General features: G+C 45.8%; 1 protein-coding gene across 3 annotated transcripts in view; it reads right to left on the bottom strand.

The window, feature by feature from the left end:
* The window catches only part of STAT3 (signal transducer and activator of transcription 3), a 133,812-nt gene that overhangs the window by 76,751 nt on the left and 31,830 nt on the right, over nucleotides 1-25,231 (bottom strand). The window contains exon 2 of one of the 3 annotated variants that reach the window (XM_088442455.1): nucleotides 1,280-1,581. The exons of the other annotated variants lie outside the window; for them this stretch is intronic. The gene's annotated coding sequence lies outside the window, so the exon portion shown is untranslated. The remainder of the gene's footprint in view (nucleotides 1-1,279; nucleotides 1,582-25,231) is intronic. 3 annotated transcript variants of the gene reach the window in all.

The raw sequence follows: 25,231 nt of genomic DNA, 5'->3' as shown, positions 1-25,231 counted from the left end.
ATATCAGAGGATTATAGTGTGTGTGCAGGTGACTGAGGGTAAAATATCGTTTGGATTGACCAGCATGCCCATCTGATGCGATATTTTGTAAGTTACATGTCGGCCGCATTGGGCAGTGTATGTCCATCCCCGGCCGACAGACAGCAATTTCCCCGTTCCTTCAGTGGAAAGGAATCGGGAAAGGTTTCCTCCCCGGGGGGCGGAGTGCAGATATCTGGGCCCGTGATAACTGCTGGGTGTCAGGCTGCCAGGTAAAAAGGTCTGCGGTCTGACGGGCATTTTATCTGGAAGAAGCAGCAGAGGAAGGCAAGCATTTTATAAGGGGGTGTAAATGAAAATTAGTAATATGACAGACTGAGTGGATTTATGTGTAAGGGTGCTGAGAAATGAATTTCAGGAAAGGGTGAGGGGGAACAAAATACTTACATTATATATATTTTATTTAGTATAATGTTTGTAAAGTCTTTTTTTTTTTTGCCACTTTCCACCTACTGGAAACTACTGTGCATTCCAGTTTATTTTTTCCAAAATATCATTAGATTCTTTAGAACGAAAAGTGTTCTGATAAAAGGTGTGAGCTGTGTGGGTGTTGTACAGAAAATAAGTAACATTGATACTTGGAATGTAAGCGCTTCAAAAGCTACCAAAATATGATTAGTACAAGGATTAAAATAAATAGTCAGCCATGAAGCTTTTACCCACTAACAACTGGATGGGGTAAATAGGACCAGCAAATCATGACCATTTTATTTTTTATTCTTTTACGGGTTTGTGGAGTGCTTTTATTGGCATACTTTTTCGGACGACCGATAACAGAATTTCTAGTTTCAAATAACCCAAATAGTGATGTCAAAAGAGCTTGAACCTATATTTAAAAGTTTTGTGAGTTGTCTTTATATTCTTTAGCTCAACACCATCTGACAGACTATACAAACCTCCAATTTATTCATCAATAAGCCAATTTATTCTTCAACACAGAAGAAATATTGCTTTGCCTATCCCACACTACAATCAAACACCTCCATGAAAAAAGGCTCAGCCCACAAAATGTTTTGGTCGGATCGTTCAAAAAGTCGTGTAATGGATAGGCCGCTGTGTGAGCTATACTGCCGATTGCTTCTCCAAAGTAGAATGGAGCATAAACCAAAAGTTTCAATAAAATACTGCACATAAACATGGAAGCATACTTATTACCAGCAGACATTATAGATTTACAGAATATCATATTTAAACATCATTTTAATAAAAACAGGACTTAAATCAGTACTGGTAGCCTTACCAGCAAGCTGTAAAAATAAGACAGAAAGAGAGACAAACTTGTTGTCTCCTGGTTTGCGATCAGCTGTAAATATCCATCAGTATCTGGCTTGGCCAGCTTTCAGCATTGTGCAAAGTATAATGGGTGATTAGGACAATAATCAGTTCTGGGAGCAGTGCAGAATACTGCGTGCATATATACAGAACAGAAAGCAGGGAGACGCATGTTCCTTGTTCCAGATATAAAACACTTCCAGTAAAAGGGGAGGAGGAGTCTGCCAGTAATCCATGTACAAACACAGGATGAGAATACAGACAGGTCAGCTAGAAAAAAAAAAAAAAAACTTTACTACTACACTCATGAAGTTTGTTTTGTTTTTAAATCTAAAAAGGATAATTGGAACTTCACAATGTAATTTAGCTGTTGTGGTCTAAATAATCACTTATAGTAGATTTAATATCATTTTAAATTTGCATTCATACTAAATACAACAAACATTCACAATACTATAGCACTGCTCATGTCTCTATTACCCAAGTGCAAACTATAGGCCTCTAATTAGTGTGATCTAAAAGGTTGTTTGTGATAAACTATCATCAATAAACACTTGGTGGAATTGAATTCAGAGCAATGGATGCAATTTGCCATAACAGAATGACAATTCGAGTCCATTCACATTGTAAAACCTATGCATCTCATAGAGGTGCGCAGGAAAGTTGGGAGTAACGTAACTGGCTGATGTGCGCAGCTGGGTACCATGGTACAACAAGTGCAACCAGTCCTGTCTAAAACCGCAGTTTACTGGCTAGTACTTTCACAATTGTTTTCTAGGTCATTAGTTGTCCACACTAATGGAATACCAAGAGTACCAGTCAGTAATTCTACTTGACCTAACAGTCTTACATGTCCAATGTCTGTGGCCAAATAGAATATAGCTGCAAATAGACTAAATAACTAGATGTATATGCTTGTGGCCACCAGGGCCGTAACTAGGGTGGTGCGACATGTGCCATTGCACTGGGCACCGCAGGGCAGTGGTTGCTGCTCGGGTCTGTAAATTTTCTGTTTATAAATAATTCTCACTTATAGTTTTCTTTTCTTTTATTACCAGCAACTCCTGGCCACCCCCATCTCCTCCTTGCCCTCCATCTAGCCACGTACCCAAGCCCCTTCAGTTACATGCTTTATTTAACACACACATTTCAAAATACTGTCAAACCCGGGACTCAAACCTACCATCTCTTACTTGACAGGCAGACACCTTACACATGGAGCTATCTGCCCCACAATTTCTGACGACGGGCCATGAGGTCAGACCCCTTTCTCGGGCGCGCGTCTTATGTCCATATTTGAAAAATAGGTTTGAGGGGCGCCAATGCTTTTTCTGGTCCTGGGCACCAAAAAGTCTACTTACGGCTCTGGTGGCCACCTTAGGCAACCACTTGCTGACAGAGCACAGATAAAGAAGGAGAGCTAACCTCAGCAACAGCTACTATTTCCTACATTACACATCTTCATGTATTTGTTCTGTAAATGTTATATCTATATGCACATACTACAAAATGGATTTTCATATGGGTTCCACTCTAACTAGTATTCAAATATAGACTCATGGGGAAAATTCAACTGTTTTTCTTGCGAACCTGTTAATTATAGGGGCCTGACAGAGCAATTCAATTGTTGCACTGATCGGGTGAAAAGTGCCGCAGACGCCCAGATTTTTGCTCACACCATCCTGAGGTGGCAAGCAAAAAAAAAAAAAGTCTGTCTTTTGGGTGCCCAAAATGTATTTTCGTTAGCGCGCCCAATAGTTTAGACTGGTTTAGTCACTTTAAGTGTTTTATCCCGATGCATTTGGACACGTCATGCGCGAAAAGTATTAGGCGCCAAAAACTTTGGATGGGAGATCGGGTGCGAAAAAACAGTCGAATTATCCCCATTGTAATTATGTACTCCTCAATTATAAATTAAATTACACACTTCCTAACAAGTGCAAACTTAAAAAGCTAAGAAAAAAACCTGGAAAAATATAAATCGTACTGCAGTACAAAGCAAAGAAAATAAGGTAAAATGAAGACAGAGGGATATAAAAGTTAGGACATCAGTGTCAGTTTTGCGGAAAGGTGACAGTTTCTGCTAAAGAAAGATGCAATGTTAACAAACTGAAGCGGACAGTCTGCTCAAATACATACTTGAGCAAATATTAAAACCAACATTATCAAAGAACAATATGTTCAATCCCAGTGATTTATGGTCATCCACACCTCTCACAAGGCAAACATTTTCAGTAATAATCTGCATCCATATGATTGCTTAAATCAGCGCTCGACAAACCCCGTGGGCACGGTCGCCATGGCTACCAGATTTTGTTGCCTGGCTACCAGACTTTGCAGTGAGGGAGGAAGCAGATCCTCATCAGCTCTGGCAGGGTTTCATGCCTACAGTACTGCGGTGTTCATATCATGCACAGGAGTATATGTGCTGAGTGTCGCCTGCTGTGCCTGTGTTCATCCTGGCTCCTAGATTTTAGAAAAATTTGTCAAGCCCTGGCTTAAATGAACAGTGGTATCGCTGCATGAGAATAGTTCGACTGATAGTTAGCAAGGGCTTAAACCTTAACAGTTCTACAAATACTGAAAACAACCATTTTGCATGCTTTAACAATTTTCATGTGAATGTGACTTATCAACTCTTTGAGAACCACTGACCACAACAAAATCACTTCATTTTTAGTAAATGGAAGAGCCATGAATAAACTCTGGTGTGTCAAGGTTAGACAAAAATACTTTTATTGTGCAACTAAATTCATGTTTTTCCCCCACTGTCTGTAAAGTGAAAAGTGCTTTAATGTCAAAAATGTTCTTCAATATTCTCAAGTTTTACAAAGTTCTTTGAGCAATCCCAGGAAATCACCATATTTTAATCATTCCTTTTTGTGGTTCTGATTCAGTTCACTAAAGTCGCACCACTGGAAATGGCCTTTATAATGCAGATGTGCTCTGGCACTTCCGCAATGAGAAAACTAATACCCCTTTCGGACATAGCGAGATTCCTGGGTTTTTGCCGGGGCTCGGTCAAACTACCAGGGTCTCGCTTATGTCTGAAACGCACCGAGTCGGCGCCCCTGTTACTGACCATGGTTTTCCCAGGACGTAAGTACAGGGGAGACAACTCGGGTTAAGTTTGAATGGTACGACCCAGGATTTTACTCCCTGGTCGCACCTAGAGTCCTCCAATTGGCCGCTCGGGTGCTGCCTGGAGGGGCGGGGTATCCTGCAATAAGAAAAACAGGAGAAAAAAAAAAAAAAAAACGGTCAGTGCTGGATCTGGGGAGAGAATCAGTGATTTGACAGCCCTTATAACAAAGGGATGAAGACCAATTACCAGCTAGATTGGAAAGAGGAGTCCTGTCTGTGCTGCAGTGTGTAGAAGCAGCCGATGCACACTAGCTACAGAGACGCTGTGCGTTGTTGTGAGATCTGGTGGCGGGAGAAGGGGTGTGTGACGTGTATGTATGAAATGTATACGGGGTGTATGAGCATGACATGAGAGCAGCCTGGCAGCCCTGGCTGTTAGAATGCCAAAGTAGACCCGGCTTATGCCTGAATGGACTCGACCCGGGAATTTCCCCGTCTCAGGTGTAGTGTGAAAGGGAGTCTCAAGCAAAAAATAAGAGATATGGTAAGAATTTACCCTTGTTATCTCTATTTCTACGAAGTCCATAGGGTTCCACAGGATACCTTGGGGTATAGGCGATGCGGCAGCAGCATCGGGCACCACAGAGTTACAACTTTAGCCTCCCAGGATGCACTGGGGTCCCTCAACTATACCCCGCCCCCCAGCCAAGGCCATCAGTTTTGTAACAAGCCGTAGGCGGAGGAGAAGAACAAAGAGAGAGAAGAAAGTCTGGAACACAGAAGAAACACATTCTCACTAGTAGGAGACGGAAAAACCGGTGACCAGATTAAAGCCCATCTGCAGTACAGGTGCGACAGGGCGGGAGTCCTGTGGAACCCTATGGACTTCGTAGAAATAGAGATAACAAGGGTAAGTTCTTACCATATCTCTTATTTTCTACTTTAGGGTCCATAGGGTATCCACAGGATACCAAAGCAGTATCCTTTTAAGGGAGGGGACGCTCCTGTGCTGGAAGGAGAATCTGCCGCCTGAAAGAAGCATCCTGAGAGGCGAAGGCATGAAATGCATAAAACCTAACTAAGGTATGGACAGAAGACCACGTGGCTGCCTTGCAAAGCTGAACAGCTGAGACACCACGGCGAACTGCCAACGAAGGACCCACGGACCAAGTAGAGTGAGGATTAAGAGAGGTTTGGTCTAAGAATTTATGAATGTAAGCCTGAGAAATGGCCATGCGAATCAATCCTGCCAAAAGTTGTTTAGTGGCAGGTCAACCTTTCTTATGGAAACTATAGAGGACAAAAAGGGAGTCCGATTTCCTAAAGGAACTGGTACGGTCAACCTAAATCCTTAGAGCACATACCACATCCAAAAGAGGCCTCACCAGCAGAGAGGACTGTGGAATTAAAGGCCGGTACTCGGATTTCCTAATTAAATGTGGAAACTAGATACAAACTTAGGTAGAAAACCAGGGTGAGTGCGAAGCCCTGCCCTGTCTTTACGAAAAATCAGAAAGGGAGGACTTGAGAGAACCCCCAAATCTGACACCCTTCTGGCCGAAGTAATGGACAGAAGAAACACAGTCTTAGCTGTAAGCGCCATTTGAAAGCCACTGAGCCCAGAGGTTTCAATAGCAGTCCTTGGAGAGCCCTCAGGACCACAGCCAAATCCCAAGGAGCCACTGGCGGGACGAAGGGAGGCTGAATACGAAGTACACCTTGCATAAAAGGTGTGGACATTAGGAAGTGTAGCGATCCTAAGATGAAAACTAGACTAACAGGGCAGAAAGTTGCACCTTCAGTGAAGCAAGGCGAAGACCGTGATCTAAGCCCGTTTGTACGAAAGCCAAAAACCCTGGATATCTTAAAGACCCTAGGATCAGAACCTCTAGGACGACACCATTCAAAGAAAGTATGCCTCACCCGGTGGTAAATCCCTGCAGAAGTAGGTTTCCGAGCTATGAGCATGGTGTTAACAGAGCTGGAAAAACCCCTTGACCTTAAGAGGGCTGACTTAACAGCCATGTGGTCAAAGCCAGACGACCGAGGTCCGGGTGCTGGAAAGGACCCTGAGACAACAGGTCCATATGCAGAGGTAACAATATCGGGGTGTCGACTGAGAGACCCCGAAGATCTCAGAACCAGTGCCGCCTGGCCCACGCTGAAGCTATGAGCAGAAGCACGTCGCCTTCTTGCTTGAATTTGCGAGTAAGGGGAAACTGAGGGAACAGATACGCAAACCTGAAGGTCCACCTGACCCAAAGAGCGTCCACCAGAAGAGCCCCTTCGTCTTCTGTGAATGAACCGTACACAGGCAGCTTGTTGTTGTGTCAGGAGGGCATGAGGTCTATTTCAGAAAAAGCCCCATTTGTTCACCAGTTGGTGAAATACTTCCTGGTGAAGAGACCATTCCCCTGGATGCACGTCTTGACGGTTGAGAAAGTCTGCATCCCAGTTGAGGCCTCCTGGCAGGAACATTGCCGAATTATGGCAGGGAGATTGGCCTCTGCCCAAGCTAGAATGCGGGACACTTCTGTCAGAACTGCTCAACTTCCCCCTGGGCGGTCTATGTAAGCCACCGTGATGGAGTCGTCTGACTGTACCTGCACGGACCGTCCGTGGAGGACATGTGTTATCTGCTGGAGAATTTTGAATACTGGCCGAAGTTCCAAGGGATTTATTGGAAATGCAGATTCTGTTGGCGTCCACCGTCCCTGAACGAAGTGTGGACCCATCACTGCTTCCCAGCCCTGGAGACTGGCGCCCATCGTCAGAAGGACCCAGTCCGCAATTGAAAAGGGGCGCACCCTGTTTGGGGAGCAGTTAGTAGCCACCAGGCTAGAGATAGACGGACCACTGGGGAAAGCACAATCGTCTGTGTTTTTAACCGATTGGGCAACCCATTCTCTCCGTTGAGGATTAGCTGCAGCAGAGGTCTGGAGTGGAACTGGGCATATTCCACCATGTCGAACATCAGCACCATGGAACCCAGTAACCGCATTGTTGAGTGCACAGACACTTGTCGGCTGCGAAGGCAACGTCTGTAATGTAGCGATATTGTCCTTTGTCAAAAAGATCCCCTGGTGTTGAGAGACTAACAGGGCTCCGAAATGGAGCATCCTTACTGAGGGACCCAGGGAGGACTTCTCTCAGTTTATCAGCTAGCCATAATTGTGCAGCACAGATATTGTTAGGTGCAGATGGCGCTGAAGGATTTCTGGAGACCCTGCTAACAACATGAGGTAGTCCAGATAGGACAACAGGCGGACCCCCTGCATTCGAAGGTGGGCTGCCATAATGGCCACGAGTATGGTAAATACTTGAGGCGCAGTGGCCAGAGTAAAGGGCAGTGCCTGAAACAGGAAATGGCGGCTTAACATCGCAAACCCGAGGAATTGCTGTTGCGCCAAGATAATAGGTATATGAAGGTAGGCTTCATAATTGTCCAGAGACACCCTGAAATCCCTAGGTCCCATTGCCAATATAATGGAACAGAGGGTCTGTATCCTGAACCGAAGAACCTAAGAGACTTGTTTAGGCACCTGAGGTTTTGGCCGGTAAAACCCATTGGGTTTGTGTACCAGAAAGAGAATCGAGTAATATCCCGTTCCCTGTTGGGATAACGGAATAGCACTATAACTCCAGCCCGGAGCATAGAGTGCAGCTCTTGTGGAGCTCCATGGCCTTAACGGATGGAAGACATGTAGTGAAAAACCGGCTGGGAGGCCTACGCCGAAATGAGAGGGCGTACCCCAGACAGACCACTTCTCTGACCCAAGGGTCCACGGTAGTCAGATACCAGCACTGGGCAAACTGAAGAAGCCGGCCTCCCACTTTGGGGTCCCCCAAGGGGAGGCCTTAGGCTGAAGGTTTATCATCCGACCTGGGAGTAGGACGTCTTGTGCTCTAAGCCTGCTTGTTTGGCTTGGCAGATTTTCTGGTTGTTGACTGCTGAGGAAAGGACTGCACTGTGGACTTACCCTGGGCCCCAGAGGCACGAAAGGATGAAGCACCAGACCCGGATGGGATCGGAGCCGATGGCAGACACGCAGACTTAGCTGCTGCCAGAGTCGCCACAATGTTGTCCAAATCAGAGCCAAAAAGGAGCTGTCCATTAAAGGGCAAGCATTCCAAACCTTTTTTGGAATCTGCATCCGCTTTCCAAGAGCGCAACCCTAGGGTGCGGCGAACTGCCACGGCTGCCTCATTAATATACGTGGCTGAGTCTCTGGGATTGCCTACCAACTTCGCCAGTCCGGGCGACGAGTCAGAGTCCAGAGACAATTACAAATTATCAGCCCAGCGCTCCATGGCTGTGGAGACCTAGCCCACGGCCATAGCAGTCTGGACGCCCCTCCAGCAAGGGAATAACTGGATTTTAGGCACATTTACACCTAATGATCCGTGGCATGCTTGAAGGAGGCATGGACACCTAGTACTCCACACTTGTAACATGAGTTACTCCACACATGTAACATGAGAATCCACCTGCGGAGGAGTCCATTTAGTTTTGGCCACATGCAGGGGGTGGTTGCCATCCTCAAAAACCAAGACCGCATGGACTGCCCGTATAAGGTTTGGTATATATGTTTTTGACTTAGACTTCTGGTCTGAAAGCTCAAAAATTGTCACAGTCATCAAATGTCATGACATCACCATCATGCAGAACATTCTGAGACACTACAGACCGCTTAGCAGACTGCAATGATGGCTCCCCCTGCAACACGGCCGATAGGTTCTGTACCGAATTGGACCGTGAACCCACACACGCAGGCTCATGCTAGACATAGGTGGGTGTCAAAACCGGATAATTGGCGAAGACAGAATCTGTTTGCAATTGGAATCTGCGCAATGCTATCTTGTAAAGGGCATCAAGACTCCATCTTAGAAATAAAATCTCACAGCACTATTTTGTAAAAAAAAAAAAAGGTACATAGTCAGCCTTCCTCAAACACAGGCAGACAGTGTTTAACACAAACACTAACTTATTAGCATTTGGAACCCTATACAAAACCCATCTTCAACCCAAAACAGGCAGAATAAACAGGGAGGCTCCGACAGCACAGCTGGAAGCCTCCTTCCTGTATGAGGATTAAATTCACTGTATAAACACATTTTGCAATTGCAGTTTAAAAACATCAGAAAAATACATGTGTGCGTGTGATTATATATATATGTGTGTGTGTACATGTGGCCCATCATGCATGGACTTATGTGTATAATATCACACACAGACTTATATTTGAAAAGTAGCAAAATTCCCTGCAACTCATACACACAATGTTAAACAGAACACAGTCAGTTTTTTAGTGATCCTTCCCAAAGTCATACTGGCATGGCCACACACACACACACACACATAGATGGCCTTCCAGCTTAGTGCTGCTCGCTGAGTGCCCCACCGACCCTCAGACGCACAACGCAATTCAGTGCTGTTTTCCCCGCATACATACATTTAAAAGCAATGGTCCCGTAACGCAAAAAGGATAATTATTACTTGGTTTAAACGCAATGTCAGTATATAAAGAAATGAATGTTTTCTGTAACTATGGCTTAGTAAATGACAATTGGACTGTGTGTGGAGCCGTACTGATCTACTCTGTTTCCACAGCGTTCCGGTGACATCAATATGAAGATCAGAACATGCGGCTATGAAATATGAATGTTAGAGAGAATAACTATTTGAAATGTTGTTTGCCATAGCAGCTTAGATTTGCATGTGGGGGATACAAAAGGAGGTTGGAGACCTTTTGTATCCATTTGGAATTGTTCAATAAATGCCCTGTAACAGATTTCTAACCTTTACCAAAAGACAATAACATGGTGTAGGCTTGTTTACATTTTAGTCCAAAGGACTGGTTATTCCAGTCTAATCAATAGAGCTAGCTAACTGGGAACAGTAGTTCAGGTAACCAAAAGGATACTCCCTTTCTGATGACCTCACAGGTAAAAGGGGGCGGGAACATAGCATGCACATCCTGAGAACACACAGCCAGCAGACACACTTGCAGATTCTGGGAAGAGAGAGGTTCACTCTCTCACAAGACAAGGAAAAATGGGTTATAGCTAAGTATAAATTGTGCAATATTTAGCCCATTTGGGTGTCTGTAGCTATGTTTGGTGTTAATCTGTTATTAGCTTAGCATGGTGTGTGGTTTGTAGTTTTCTAAGGATATTCATGAGTCTGTGTTAGCATACAGTGGATGATATGTTATCTAATCTGTACTTTTCATCTACACTGTAGGGTACAATAGTCTGTTATCAGCATGCAGGAAAGGGATTGATTATAGAGTTTTTGTAATATTTGTAAATGATTGATGCTGGTTGATTGAGATCCCATGTGCTCTGTGTTAGGGCCTTCCCATGTGCTTGAACAATATCTCTGCTTGGTATGTGTTGTGTACTCATGAATGTAATCATAGGGTGGTATCAGTTATATATTATGGAAGTTGAATTAACAGCTTTGAATGGTCATAAGTAATTGCCGTGTGGGTCAGATAGGTATATTGTCTGCAGTTTATTAGAGATGGTTACTTCCATGTGGGGTGAACAAAGGAAATTATAATTCTACCCAGTTATGGTGTTGTATGGGTCAGATAGGTATATTGTCTTTATTATAATTGTGATCATTGATGGATGGATGATTTACAGAGTTACAACTTAATGTGAGTTTTCAAATTGGAGTTTGCCTAGGGATCATGAGGCTTGCAAACAAAGGAAGAGCATGTGTTTCAGCCCTTCCCCCTCCCCACGGTCTAGTGGGTACTGGATGAGGTCTGTTGTAGGATGGTATTGTTGTATATTGGAATCAGCTTGTGTTGTACATGTTGGAATATTAAATGGTGCAGTGTTTGCCTGATGTGTTGGCATATGATATCCAGCTTGCATATTTAATTAACTATGGCATTATGGGAGATTTCAATGAGGTAGCTTCATAATGGAGTTTGTTTGTAGACCATGCGGTTTGGACAATAGGGCAGGAAGCATTCCTAACCCCCCCCCCCCTCACACACAAACACACACACCATCACCAGCCATCTTGAACATGTGCTCCCAGCAGACATTGATATCTCTCATTGTATTTTGATGTGTCTCTTTTTCTCTCTCTGTCTCTGTCTCTGTGTCTCATATTGCTCATTGTATTTTGATCTTTGATAACCGTTTCATGTATTTTAACTGTACCTTATGACCTAATGTTTGTACAATTTATTTGCGCTCATTATTAGATCATAGCGTTGTAACATCTGTACTTTTACCTGAATAATAATCTTTAGCGCTTTGGACCGCTATTCAACTGTCTCAGTATTCCATTAATGGTATAATCAAACACAGCGCTAATTAGCGACATCTTGTGGTTTCAGAAGGTATAGGCAGGTTTTGTCTTAGAGGTTCTAGGCAGGTGAATCTTAGAGGTTTATAGGCAGGAATGTATTAAAAGGTTTATTAATAAATTCAACATAGGCGAGAGCAGGAGAGACTGGGGGCCACTCAGCTTCCTGGGGAACCCCTATATGGGTGAGGACCCAACCGACTGCAGTGATAACCCCTATGGCGCAATGCAGGGGGTGTGGCCAGCTGACCCAAGCCCAACAAGGCCAGGGTGTTTCTGTACAGGGCGCAGACACAGTAACGGGGCGTGATATTAGAAAACACACCCTGCATAAACTCCCAGTGTTACAATACCCTCCGCTATTAGTACATTACAAGTGATACACTTTAGCCGTAGGGGAAAATCACGTTCACTCTCAGATATGATGAGTGTAACGGAGTGTATGTGACTTTCCTCACAAATAAATAAATACTTTTATAGTGAGGCAATGACGACCCTGCAGCATCGCACCGGAAGGGCTTTAGCAGAGGAAAAACAGGGATAGAAAATATGGCTGACAGTCAGAAGTGAAAGTACAGGCAGACAGCACTAGCATTAAGTCACATACAATGCAGAAATAGCTTCCTGCACTACCAGCGCTGAGATCTACTACACAGACACAGAGCCTGGTAGGAAACAGCGCAGCATACACTGACCTTAACGTTGCTCGAAGGAGAGGTATGCAGGAGGACCCGGACCACACAGCCACAAGCATCAGTGTCCAGCAGCGCTTGCACATTATTCTTGGGGAGGAAAGCTGAACACAGCCCGCCAGACCACTGTGGAGAAGCACTGTGCAGCGGGGGAGGCGCCGGCTGTAAACAGGGAAGGCGCGCTCCCCTGGCATGCATTTAACCCCAGGGACGCCGGACGTTTTCCGCTCAGTCGCAGCCCGCTGTCCCTGGGGCTTGTGGAAGCGCAGGTTAATACCTGGCTCCACTCGCAAGCCAGTCCCCAGGGAGCCCCCTCTTCCGGCGGGTACCCTCCGCGGGACCCGTGGCTTACCTGGTCCCCTTAGATCCGGCCACAGTCCGGGTGGTCCAGGGTCACCGCTAGCCGTGACCCCAGACCCCACCAGCATCCCCGGATCGGTACCGGCATTCTGGTACCGGCAGGGTGAAGGAGTGACAGCATGGACGTCTGAACAGACTGTCCATGCTGTACTGCTCTAGATGTGCAGCCACAGCTGCTTTTGGAAAGTCTTCAGGGGCTGTAACAGCCCCACTCTGCTACATGCGCTCCGCCTCCTGGCCAGGCACCGACAAAAACTGATGGCCTTGGCTGGGGGGCGGGGTATAGAGGAGGGACCCCAGTGCATCCTGGGAGGCTAAAGTTTAACTCTGTGGTGCGCGATGCTGCTGCCGCATCGCCTATACCCCAAGGTATCCTGTGGATACCCTATGGACCCTAAAGTAGAAACCCAGGTTTTTGCTGAGGTGAAACACTCGGGTCTGAGCAGGGAAATTCCCGGGTCGTATGTCTGAAAGTGGTATGATTTCAACCTTATTGGTAGAAATTGGGCATAGAATCAAACTAAAACAGTTCCTTGTCTCTTTGCTGCAACCTCAGTCACTGATCACACAGGAGCTGGGGCAGCAGTGAGCAGCCACAAATATTCTGCTCTATTAGGATTAGGGGTGAGCGGATTCGGATTTCCGAAATCCAAACCCCCCCCTTCCCCCAATCCGAGCCGGGAACAGAGTCAGGCTCGAGTTTTCCCGCCTGGCTCGGATCTGAAATAGAGGCAAAACGTCATCTTTCCGCTGTTTGATTCTCGCAGGTTTTGGATTCTATAAAATGTCCCATGATCGCCGCCATTTTTCATTCCAGCTGTGAGTTAGGAGGAAGCTGGGAGCTCAGTGTGTTAGATGGACTGTGATAAAAATTAAAAATAATAAAGTACGGTTGGCTTCTGTGAAGAGGGAGGGAGCAGTTGCTGACACTGACCATAGGGGCTGGCTGGCTACTGTTGTTCTTGTCCATATAGGGGCTGGCTGTTGTCCTGTCCATAGGGGTTGGCTGGCTGTAGTGCTGTGTTGTCCAGGGGCTGCCTTGTCTGCTGTAGTGGTACGCTCATACAAATAAATTTTACAGGGGCTACTCACTCAAAAAAAAAAATAATGGAGAACAAAAAAAAATAAAAAAAAAATTGGAGGATACAAATAAAATAGGGAAAGATCAAGAACCACTTCCTTCTAGTGCTGAAGCTGCTGCCACTAGTCATGACAGACAATGAAATGCCATAGTCATCTGCCATGGCCGATTCGCAATTTCATAGTAGAGGGCATGTAAAAAAAGCCAAAGTTCAGTAAAATGACCTTAAAAAAGAAATTTAAATAGTCTGAGGAAAAACGGAAACTTGCCAATATGCCATTTACGACACGGAGTGGCAAGGAATGGCTAAGGTCATTCCCTATGTTCATGACTAGTGGTTCAGGTTCACATCTAAGAAGATATCACAAATCCCCAAGGAGAGTCCAAGTGTGGCGGCGGTTGCGATGCCAGACCTTCACAACACTGGACTGGAAGAGGTGGCTCCTTCCACCATTTGCACTCCCTCTGCAAGTGCTGGAAGGCGCACCCACAGTCCAATTGCTGATATTCAAATTGAAGATGTCACTGTTGAAGTACAACAGGATGAGGATATTGGTGTAGCTGGCGCTGAGGAGGAAGTTGACGAAGGGGATTCTGATGGTGATGTTTAAATCAGGCACCGGGGAACAGTTGTTGTCCGTGGGATAAAAAGCCCATCACGGTCATGCCTGGGCAGAAGACCAAACATTCCACCTCTTTGGTCTGGAAATATTTCAGTCCAAATCGGGACAACTACTATCTTGCCATATGTTGCGTATGTAAAAGGTGTCATAAGTAGGGGTAAAGACGTTAACCACCTAGGAACACCCTCCCTTATAAAAGTCACCTGCAGCGCATTCATAAAACGTTACTGCCAAGTTCAGAAACTGTGGCTAAGACCATAAGCAGTCCAGGGACACCTAAATCCCTATGTCCTGTTGTATCCAAGCGCCTGCAAACCACACCATGAACTCCCTCCTCGTCAATTTCCTCCTCAGTCAGGATCGGAAGTAGCCCTGCAGGCCATGTCACTGGCATGACTGACTCCTCTCCTATCCGGAATTCCTCCGGAGGATCCTGCATCGCTACGCCTACTGCAGCTGTTGGAAGTCGTTCATCATCCCAGAGAGGAAGTTGGAACACCACTACTTCCTTTTACTAAGCAATTGGACCCTCCAACAGTCCTTAGCGAGGAGGATGAAGTAAGACAGCAGTCATCCTATTGCAAAGCAGATAACCGAGGCCTTGACAGCTATGTTGGTGTTAGACATGAGTCCCGTATCCGCCATTAGTGCAGTGGATTTAGGCAATTGATGGAGGTAGAGTGTCCCCGGTACCAAATCCAGTCGATTCCACTCACTAGGCAGGCGATACAAAGACATCAGAAAAAGTGTCCTCAGTGTCATAAAAAATGCGGTTGTATCCAATGTCCATTTAGCCACGGACATGTGGACAAGTGGAACAGGGCAGACTAAGGACAATATGACTGACAGCCCACTGGGTAGATGTATCGCCTTACGTGGCAACAGCAGCGTAACCAGTAGCAGCATCTCAGAAACGCCAGCCGACAACCTCTTAGAGAAAGTGAGGGAAATCATTGCCCAATGGCTTACCCCACTTAGACTCTCCTGGGAAGGGGGGGGGGGGGGGGGGGGGGGAGGTGGATTTGTGATATCTGACAATGCCACCAGTATTGTGCGGGCATTAGATCTGGGCAAACTCCAGCACGTCCCATGTTTTGCTCACACAATAAATTTGGTGGTGCAGAATGTTCTGAAAAATGACAAGGGCGTGCAGGAGACGCTTTGGGTGGGCCGAAAAATTTCTGCCAATTTTCGCCATTCAGCGACTGCATGCCGAAGACTGGAGCGCCAGCAAATACTCTTGAACCTGCCCTGCCATCACCTGAAGCAAGAGGTTGAGATGCGGCGGAACTCAACCCTCTATATGCTTCAGAGCATGGAGGAGCAGCAAAAGGCCATTCAAGCCTATACATCCACCTATGACATATGCAAAGGAGGGGGTATGCACCTGACTCAAGCGCAGTGGAGAATGATTTCAGTGTTGTGCAAGGTTCTCCAGCCCTTTGAACTTTCCACACGTGAAGTCAGTTCAGACACTGCCAGCTTGAGTCAGGTCATTCCCCTCATCAGGCTTTTGCAGAAACTGCTGGAGAAAGTGAAGGAGAAGCTAAGACGAAGCAATTCCACTTTGTATGTGGGACTTGTGGATGAAGCCCTTCATTTGCTTTGCCAGGATTCGAGGGTGGTCAAGCTGTTGAAATCAGACCACTACATTTTGGCCACAGTGCTCGATCCTAGGTTTAATGCCTACGTGGTGTCTCTCTTTCCGGCGGACACAAGCCTGCAGAGGTGCAAAGACCTGCTGGTGAAAACACTGTCAGCTGAAGCGGAACATGGCACGTCAACAGCAACTGGGGCTCCCAGGAAACTACTTAGATATCCTAAGTCACCCGCTGGCGGTGATGCAGGGCAGGCAGGACCAAGTTTGGACATCTGGTCTGGACTGAAGGACCTGCCAACAAGTACTGACATGTCTACTGTCACTGCATATGATACTGTCACCATTGACAGAATGGTGGAGGATTATATCAGCATCAAAGTAGGCATGTCAGACAGTCCCGTACCTGTACTGGCAGGAAAGAGGCAATTTGGAGGCCCCTTTACAAACTGGCTCTATTTTACCTAAGTTGCCCCTCCCCCCTCCAGTGTGTACTCAGAAAGTGTTTAATGCAGCCGGGAACCTTGTCAGCGAAAAGCGTAGGCAGTTGCTTCCACAAAACGTGGAGAAATGATGTTCATCAAAATTAATTATCAATTCTTCCGGGAAGACCAGCCTCCAAGAAAGTACAGAGGGACCTGTGGTGGTGGATTCCAGTGGGCACGAATGAATACTCTGCGAGGATGAGGATGTACACAACACTGACGAGGGTGAGGAATCGGTGGAGGAGGATGAGGATGACATCTTGCCTCTGTAGAGCCAGTTTGTGCAGGGACAGATTGGCAGCTTGTTTTGTGGGGGCCCAAACGAGCCAATCATTTCAGCCACAGTCGTGTGGCAGACCCCGTCGCTGAAATGATTGGTTTGTTAAAGTGTGCATGTCCTGTTTATACAACATAAGGGTGGGTGGGCCCAAGGCCAATTCCACCTTGCACCTCTTTTTGTTCTCTGCATTATGTACTATTTGGGGCCTAGTTTTTTAAACTGCCATCCTGTCTGCCACTGCAGTGCCACTCTTAGCTGGGCCATGTGTTTGTGCCTCCCACTTGTGTCGCTTAGCATAGTCACCCAGCTACCTCGGTGCAACCTTTTGGCCTAAAAACAATATTGTGAGGTGTTCAGAATAGACTGGAAATTAATGTTATTGAGGTTAATAATAGCGTAGGAACAAAAAAACAAATTCTGTGATTTTAGCTGTTTTTATGCTTTTTTTTAAAAAAGTACAGATCCAAAACACGGAAGGGTGGTTTTGGCAAAACCAATCCAGATCCAAAATACGAAGATCGATCCAAAGCATGAAAAGTGGCCGGTGCACACCTTTTAATTAACATTAATGTTATTATAATGTTAATAATATACAAACCATGTGTGCTAGGCACAAGAGAGACTGCTCCTTAGCACTTTACAGATATGTGCAGGACAAGTACTATTCTACCTTAGCACTGAAGGGGGATCAACTTTCTGAAAACTCATCTCCTGATTAGGGCATACCCTACACCCAGCTACACTACCCAACAATAATGCACCCTTAAAACGGTCCTAAATCTCCATTCCACACTTGCGCTTCTTTCAACTGTTCCCTCTTTCAGGTCTGTATTCTCCATTGTCCAGTACTGAGGAGCACTGAACCTTACAAAAATAAGCTAAAATAATAATAAAAAAAAAAATTAATTTTATGAGAAATTATGTTTACTATAAGACCAGTTTCTAGACAGCACATTATTGCAGATATATTAGAATGTGGATGTATGGAGGATCAGAATCTCAGAATACCTGGTAATTTGAACTGGTTTCTTCTTGTGTTCAATGTAGCACGAGCCAGGGGTCATTTTAAACAATAGACCCATTTGTTCAAAACAAAATATCACATCTATTGATAAAGCATTTGATCAGTAATGTGTTCATTAGAATGCAACAAAACAGGATTTTGGTACTTACCGTTAAATCCCTTTCTCCAATTCCACAGGGGACACTGGAGTCTCAGTGAAGTGGGGTATAGATGTGGGATAACCGGGAGCTGGCACTTTAATAAATTTGAATAGTAGCTAGCTCCTCCCCCTCTATACCCCCCTACAGGTCAGTCTTAACTGTGCCCGTGGAGAGCTGGAAATAGAATAACGGAGGAGAAGAGAACTAGAACATACATAAACTAGCAAATATGCAAACAAATCAAGCAGACCTTGAGGGAAAAAAAAAACTGACTGTCCAAACCTGGAAGAACAATAACACATGCAGGTGGAACGGCACCGGGTGGGTGTCCAGTGTCCCCTGTGGAATCGGAGAAAGGGATTTGACGGTAAGTACCAAAATCCTGTTTTCTCCTTCATCCACTAGTGGACACTGGAGTCTCAGTACAGTGGGGACGTCCCAGAGCTCACATCCAGGGCAGTGAGAACCCTGCAAAACAGCACGGCCATACTGTGAAGCAGATGTCGCAAACATGTCAAAACGGTAAAACTTTGTAAAATTATGCCGGCCCGACCAAGTTACCGCTCGACAAAGCTGGGTCAGGGAAACCCCGTGGGCAGCCGCCCACGAAGGGACCCAGTGAGCGATTAGAATGCGCTGTGATTGCAGTAGGTGGTTGCTTTGATTAAGCCAGATAGTCTGATTGTCAGACAAATTAATCTAGAATTAGTAGCCTTAGAAGCCGGCCAGCCTGGCAGCGCCATATCGAACAAACAGCGTATCCGAATTCCGGAGGGATGCCGTCCTATCCTATAAATCCGAAGAGCCCAGACAACATCTAGGGATCTGGAAGCCGAAGAATCCTCTTTAAAGACCGGAACCACGATCAGTTGGTTAATGTGAAACGCAGACACTACCTTAGGCAAAAAGGATAGCTGCATGCGTAGTTCAGCCCTATCTTCATGAAAAATGAGGTAAGGCGGACGACAAGAAAGCTCCCCTAGCTCAGACACACGCCTAGCAGAGGCGAGCGCCAACAGGAGAACCACTTTCCATAATAAAAATTTTAATTCCACTGTCTGTAAAGGTTTCAAATAGGAAAGATTGGAGAAAAGAGGACCAAATCCAAAACCCATGGGGCCGTAGGAGGTACAAACGGAGGTTATAATCTGACAACCCCTGGAGAAAAGTCTGGACATCCGGTAATAATGCTAGTCGCATTTGTAAGAAAATCGACAAAGCCAATACTTGAACTTTTAAAGATCCCAGACGAAGACCTGCTGATAAACCAGCCTGTAGATAAAGCAGCAGCCTGGCTAAGTTGAATTCTGACGGTGGCGCACCCTTGCGTTCACACCAAGCGACGACATATGCATTCCATATACAATGAAAGTGCTAATAGGTAACTTCCTTTCCAGCCCTTAACATAGTAGGAATCACCCTGGAAGGGATACCCTTCATTCTTAAGATAGCCCTTTCAACAGCCACGCCATCAAACAAAGCTGCTTTAAGTCCTGATAAATAAACGGACCCTGTTGCAGTAGATCTTCTTGCAGAGGAAAAGGCCACGGGTCGTCTATCAGTAGAAGATGTAGGTTGGAATACCACGCCCGTCTGGGCCAGTCTGGAGCCACCAAAAGAATCTTTACGCTTTCTCGTTTGATTCTTTGCAGCAGATGAGGAAGGAGTGGGAGTGGTGGAAACAGGTAGACAAACTGAAACCGACAAAGAGCTGTGGATCTCCTGTCCTGGAGCAGTAATGTGGCAGTTGATGGTCCAGTCTCGACGCCATAAGATCTACCTGAGGGAGACCCCAAACGCTGAATCAGTTGTTGGAAGACCTGTGGATTGAGCATCCACTCTTCTGGATGAATGTCCTGTTGACTGAGGTAATTGGCCTCCCAATTTTCTACCCCTCGTATGAAATTGCTGATATCGTTACCGCATATTCCTCTGCCCAGAGAAGAATGCGGTTTACCTCCCTCATGGCGGACCGACTCTTGGTACTGCCCTGTTTGTTGATGTATGCCACAGCTGTGGCATTGTCATTGCACTCTGATGGCCTGGCCCTTCAACAGAGGATGTGCCACCTGAAGAGCATAGAACATGGCCCAAAGCTCCAGAATGTTTATGGGCAGTACGGCCTCCAGCCGAGTCCAGCGGCCCTGAAAGTGGCTTCCCCGAGTCACTGCCCCCCATCCTCTCAGACTGGCGTCTGTGGTGAGGAGAATCCATTACCACAATGCAAACCTCTTGCCTCCCAATAGGCGAGAGGAATTCAGCCGCCAAAGGAGAGATGTCCGAGTCCCGGGTGACAGTTGAACTCGCTGGTGAAGGAAGAGGCAGGACCCTGACCACAGAGAGAAGGTCCAGTTGGAATGGACGGGCGTGGAACCTCCCGTATTGGATGTACTCGAATGACGCAACCATCTTTCCCAGAAGGCAAATACACAGGTGCACTGACACCCTGCGATGACGCAGTATCAAGCGCACCATGTGTTGGATGGAGGTGACTTCTTCCTGCGGAAGAAATACCTTCTGCTCTACTGTGTCCAAAATCATCCCTAGGAAAGGCAGACGCTGTGTAGGCTGAAGATGAGATTTTTGGTAATTCAGGGTTCATCAGTGTTGCAACAGCAGACTCTGTTACCCAGATGTCCTGCAGTAATTGAGAGACTGACGGAGCCTTGAGGAGTAGGTCGCCCAGGTAAGGAACGATAGTAACCCCTTGTATCCAAAGAAGGGCCATCATTACTGCCATGACCCTCGTGAACACTCTTGGTGCTGATGAAAGACCAAAAGGTAAGGCCTGGAATTGAAAATGAGAGGAATGCCTGATGGAGGAGGCCAAATGGGTGTGGAGATAAGCATCCTTTAGTTCTAAGGATACGAGAAACTCGCCCCTCTCTAGCCATGCAATGACTGATTGCAGGGACTCCACCTTGAACTTGAAACATCTCAATCCTTATTTGCGGACTTTCAAGTTCAGAATGGGTCTCACCGAGCCATCCAGCTTGGGAACCACAAACAAGCTGGAATAAAAGCCTTGACCCTGCAGCAGACACTGCAATTTGTTCTGCTAGATGAACCAGATCCTCCACCGAAGCCCCAGTCTTAAGGCCCTGAGCGAGAAGAGTCTCCCATGCTTCCACCGCCTTGTTGACCCAACAGCTGACTAATGCAGGTCGAAGAGACACCCCTGCTACAGTGTACATTGACTTCAAGGTAGTTTCTAACTTCCTGTCAAAAGGCTCCTTTAAAGACACTGCCCCTGGAACAGGGAGCACTGTCTTTTTTGACAGACGTGACACTGAATGGTCCACTGAAGGAGGTGTTTCGCATAAATGCCTGCTTTCTGCAGGAAAGGGATAGTATGATAAAAAGTTTCAGATTTCAAGAAAGCTTTTATCAGGGTGTTGCCACGCTGAGGTAAGGATCTCGTCCAATTCCTCAGACACTGGAAAGGAGGCTGCCAGCCAATCTCTACAGGATCCCTACTCTCAACATATAACACCTGGCGTATCTCTGCAATTAGCGCCTCTACCCACTGATATACAGGCTCCGCCTCCTCTGGCGCCTGTTCCTCTATAGGTTCCCGTACCTCCCCTTCCTGTGTATCAGGCATGTCGTCTTCTTCCGGATCATCCCACATAAGAGGATTCGGTATTAGTCTCCTGGCAGGGACACTATAGGACGATGCCACAGGAGGAATCTGGGCTGACATAACCCTTGTGAGCCCTTCCACAGACCTGGCTAAAGACCGCACCCAGTCTGGTTCAGAGAAGGCAGACCTTTGAGATCTTTCAACCTCTCTCCCCCTGCGAGAAGCTTCTAGCTCTACAGACATTTGAGACATGACTGATGTAATTTGATCAGTCCATGAATTTTGTGACGATGCTGCAGACTGTCTCTGAAACACACTTCTCACACAACAGGGAACTGAATGATAGTCCCTGTGTAAACTTCTCTGCACAATTCTTACAGGAGAAAGTTTTTTGTGCAGCCTTAGATCCCTTAGATGTCATACTACCACTTCACTGCTGTACAAGACACACAGAGAAAAGTAGTGATAGAGACAAAACACACACAGAGAGACTGTTTGAAGAAGAAAAAAGGGCATAGAGGGAGATTATGCTATCTGCCCCGCCCAACCAGCGCTGCTTCAGAGACCAGTGCTATTAACACAATATAATGCTGTAATCACTGTGTAAACACAGTCCGACCTGGTCTTCACAAGTCTATCCCCACTGTGCAGGCACAATCTAGGCAGACAGGTCTTTCTCTGCATGTGTCAGCAGCCTTGTATTTGTAAAATGGCCACCAGCCTCCTTCTGGAAGCGCTGGGAGGCAGGAGCAGAACTGCGTGTTAGGCTCCGCCCCCTCCATTCTGGCACCTTTCAGCGCTGCTGCTTAGTGCTTTTAATGCCCGCCTGTCATTTCCTCCTGGTCACCCTGCTACTCAAAGTGCCAGGAGTCACTAACCTTCTGCTGCCGGCGGCGTGCTTGCTAATGGGGGAACGCGATGAACGCCGCACGTCTGGCTACCCCGCCAGAGACAGTGGTCGCTGTAGCTGAAGATCCCAGCGTGCGCTGCAAGCAGCGGCGGTGAGGTCTCTCTGCAGCTCCAACGAAGCAGACAGGCAGGGGCAGTGAGCTGCCTGTCTGATCCTCATGCTGATCGAGGATCCATTGATTTTTAGCAGAGAGTTCTTGTATGTGACCAGCTCCCTTGGCACAAAATTAAGACTGACCTGTAGGGGGGTATAGAGGGGGAGGAGCTAGCTACTATTCAAATTTATTAAAGTGTCAGGTCCCGGTTATCCCACATCTATACACCACTGTACTGAGACTACAGTGTCCCCTAGTGGATGAAGGAGCAATAAATAAATCAGCCTCAGGTTTGGAAGTGTGCACATGCAGAAATGGGGTGTGGTCACGCCGCATGTCTGCCATGCAGAACGTCAGGAAATGGAACGGCTTGAATAATATGACTAGGCATGCTGCATATCATTTTAAATTTCTCTAATTCCATAAAACTTAGTTTAAAAAGCCTTTCCCCCCTGACACTGGAGGAAAGTGCAAATCCCAAAAACTGTGGACCCAGCACTGGTAAATGTTCAGAGATATCCACCTATCGGCGTACCCATCAGAATTAACGGAAAACAGAATGGCTTGCACATAAGATGCATCTTTAAGTGAATGTTTCTAATACTTCCCTATAAATTGTAATTTTGCGAGCACTACCTACCTCTATGTCTGTCTATTACCCAGTTTTGTTCTATTAATGTTCCCAATTGTAAAGCGCAACGGAATGTGTTGCACTATATAAACTGTTAAACAATAGTACTTCTATTGTAGAAGGTAACTTAATTTTTTTGTGCAGTTACCTTTGCGACTTAAGTTTGGTAATGCAGCTTACAGTGAGGGGACAGCACAGTAACTGATTACAGGCAGTTAGAATAGAAGCCAAAACTGGAAACACCCGTATTTGGCATACTTAGGCAGAGATTCAATTTCAGATTTTTTTTAAGGTGCCACAATTACATTTATTTGGGCTCCCATTACTTATTGTGCTTGTCGCGCCTAATCAGACCAGGATTAGCAACGTAAAAATGGATAAACCCTTCCAAACTTCTGGACTTATTGCATATTTCTGCTTGCCACCACAGGAAGGGGCGAACAGAGGTACAGGCGGCTGTTTGTGTCCAAAACGGAGCATCAATTGATTTGCGTCATTGGGCGTCTGGCACTGACAGTTGCTGGTGCTAACAATTGAATCGCCCCCTTACAATCTGGATAATATGACTAGCTGTTTGCATGAACGTCCTCACAAATTTTCTGGAATTTGGCCTCCTTGGATTTCTTATTAATTCACCTCATCACAATCTTAGAAGCATTTTGGGTCCACACTGAGCATTTATAAAGTCGGTATATAACTAATGAGGACAAAATCAGTATAAAAATTACAAAAAAGTATTCTAAATTTGGTGATTTTCCTATGTCTTGCATGACTAAGATTAATAAGCAGATTCTCCGCATTTTGCTTAAACTGCAAACTGGCAAAATTTATTTTTTTTACTTGAGGGGTACATCTCAGAATTAAAAGTGTAAGACGAGCTATACTTTCACAAACAAAATATGTGAACTGCAATCAAATAAAAGTAATATGCTCTATTATTCTGCTCTCCTATTATATTTTACCAAATCTGCATATATTAGACATTACCAGCAAATAAACGAAATCTAATCTGGAGAGTAGACCGATTATAGAGAATGGATAGGAATGGGACTGTTATGCCAGCGGCTGTTTAGCTGCCAGTTCAAATCCAGACAAGGCTAGCGCGGCAGGACGAATTCCCGACAGCGGAGGTAAGTAACCCTAACCCTCCTTTAGGGGTGCCTAACCCTAACAACCCCCCCTCCCCGGGCCCTAAAAATAACCCTCTTGGGGAGGCATAACACTAACCTTGCCTAACCTTAACCCTCCCCAGAAGGCTGTCTAATCCAAAGTCCCCCCGGGATGCCCCAAACTTAAACCCCCCCATCCCTGAGCTAAGTGAATACTTACCGCGGCGATCGGGATGACGAGGATCGGGGTGACGAGGCTTGGGGTTCCGGCATCAGGATTATGACACATAACTACATCCCTAATGGATTATTTAGGTCTTATTCTATTATAAAAGGTAGGGCTGTTGTAAGTATGGTCTAGCTACATAAAAAAGGTGTAATTTTGTGATCTACTAGACCACAGGTTCTCAAACTCGGTCCTCAGGACCCCGAACACTGCATGTTTTCCAGGTCTACTCACAGAATCACAAGTGAAATAATTATCTTCACCTGTGGATCTTTTAAAATGGGTCAGTGAGTAATGAAAACACTTATGCGGCTGCTGGGTGACCTGGAAGACGTGCACTGTGTGGGGTCCTGAGGACAGAGTTTGAGAACCAGTGCTCTAGAGATTTGGGATTTCGAAGTACCCCAAGTAACTTTATTTATGTTATACATCTTGTTCTCTAGAGTTTACACTACAGAAACTATATTGCAATTACTCAGAATACTAATTTTACACCCCTCCCTATTAAAGGCCCATCCGAATACAGATTTCATATGGTTCAATCCAAAAATTAAATTTGCTGGCATTTTAGGATGCAGACCTCATAAACACGTTTGGCGGGCACAAGCCCTCTACTTAACTCCTTTGTCCAGGGTCCCAGTAAATAAATCGCTTGTTGATACACTTCAACA

Source organism: Taudactylus pleione, unplaced genomic scaffold (assembly GCF_031769625.1).
Source record: "Taudactylus pleione unplaced genomic scaffold, aTauple2 ptg000018l, whole genome shotgun sequence".
Lineage (NCBI taxonomy): Eukaryota > Metazoa > Chordata > Amphibia > Anura > Myobatrachidae > Taudactylus > Taudactylus pleione.
This window is presented reverse-complemented; position numbering and strand designations above follow the sequence as displayed.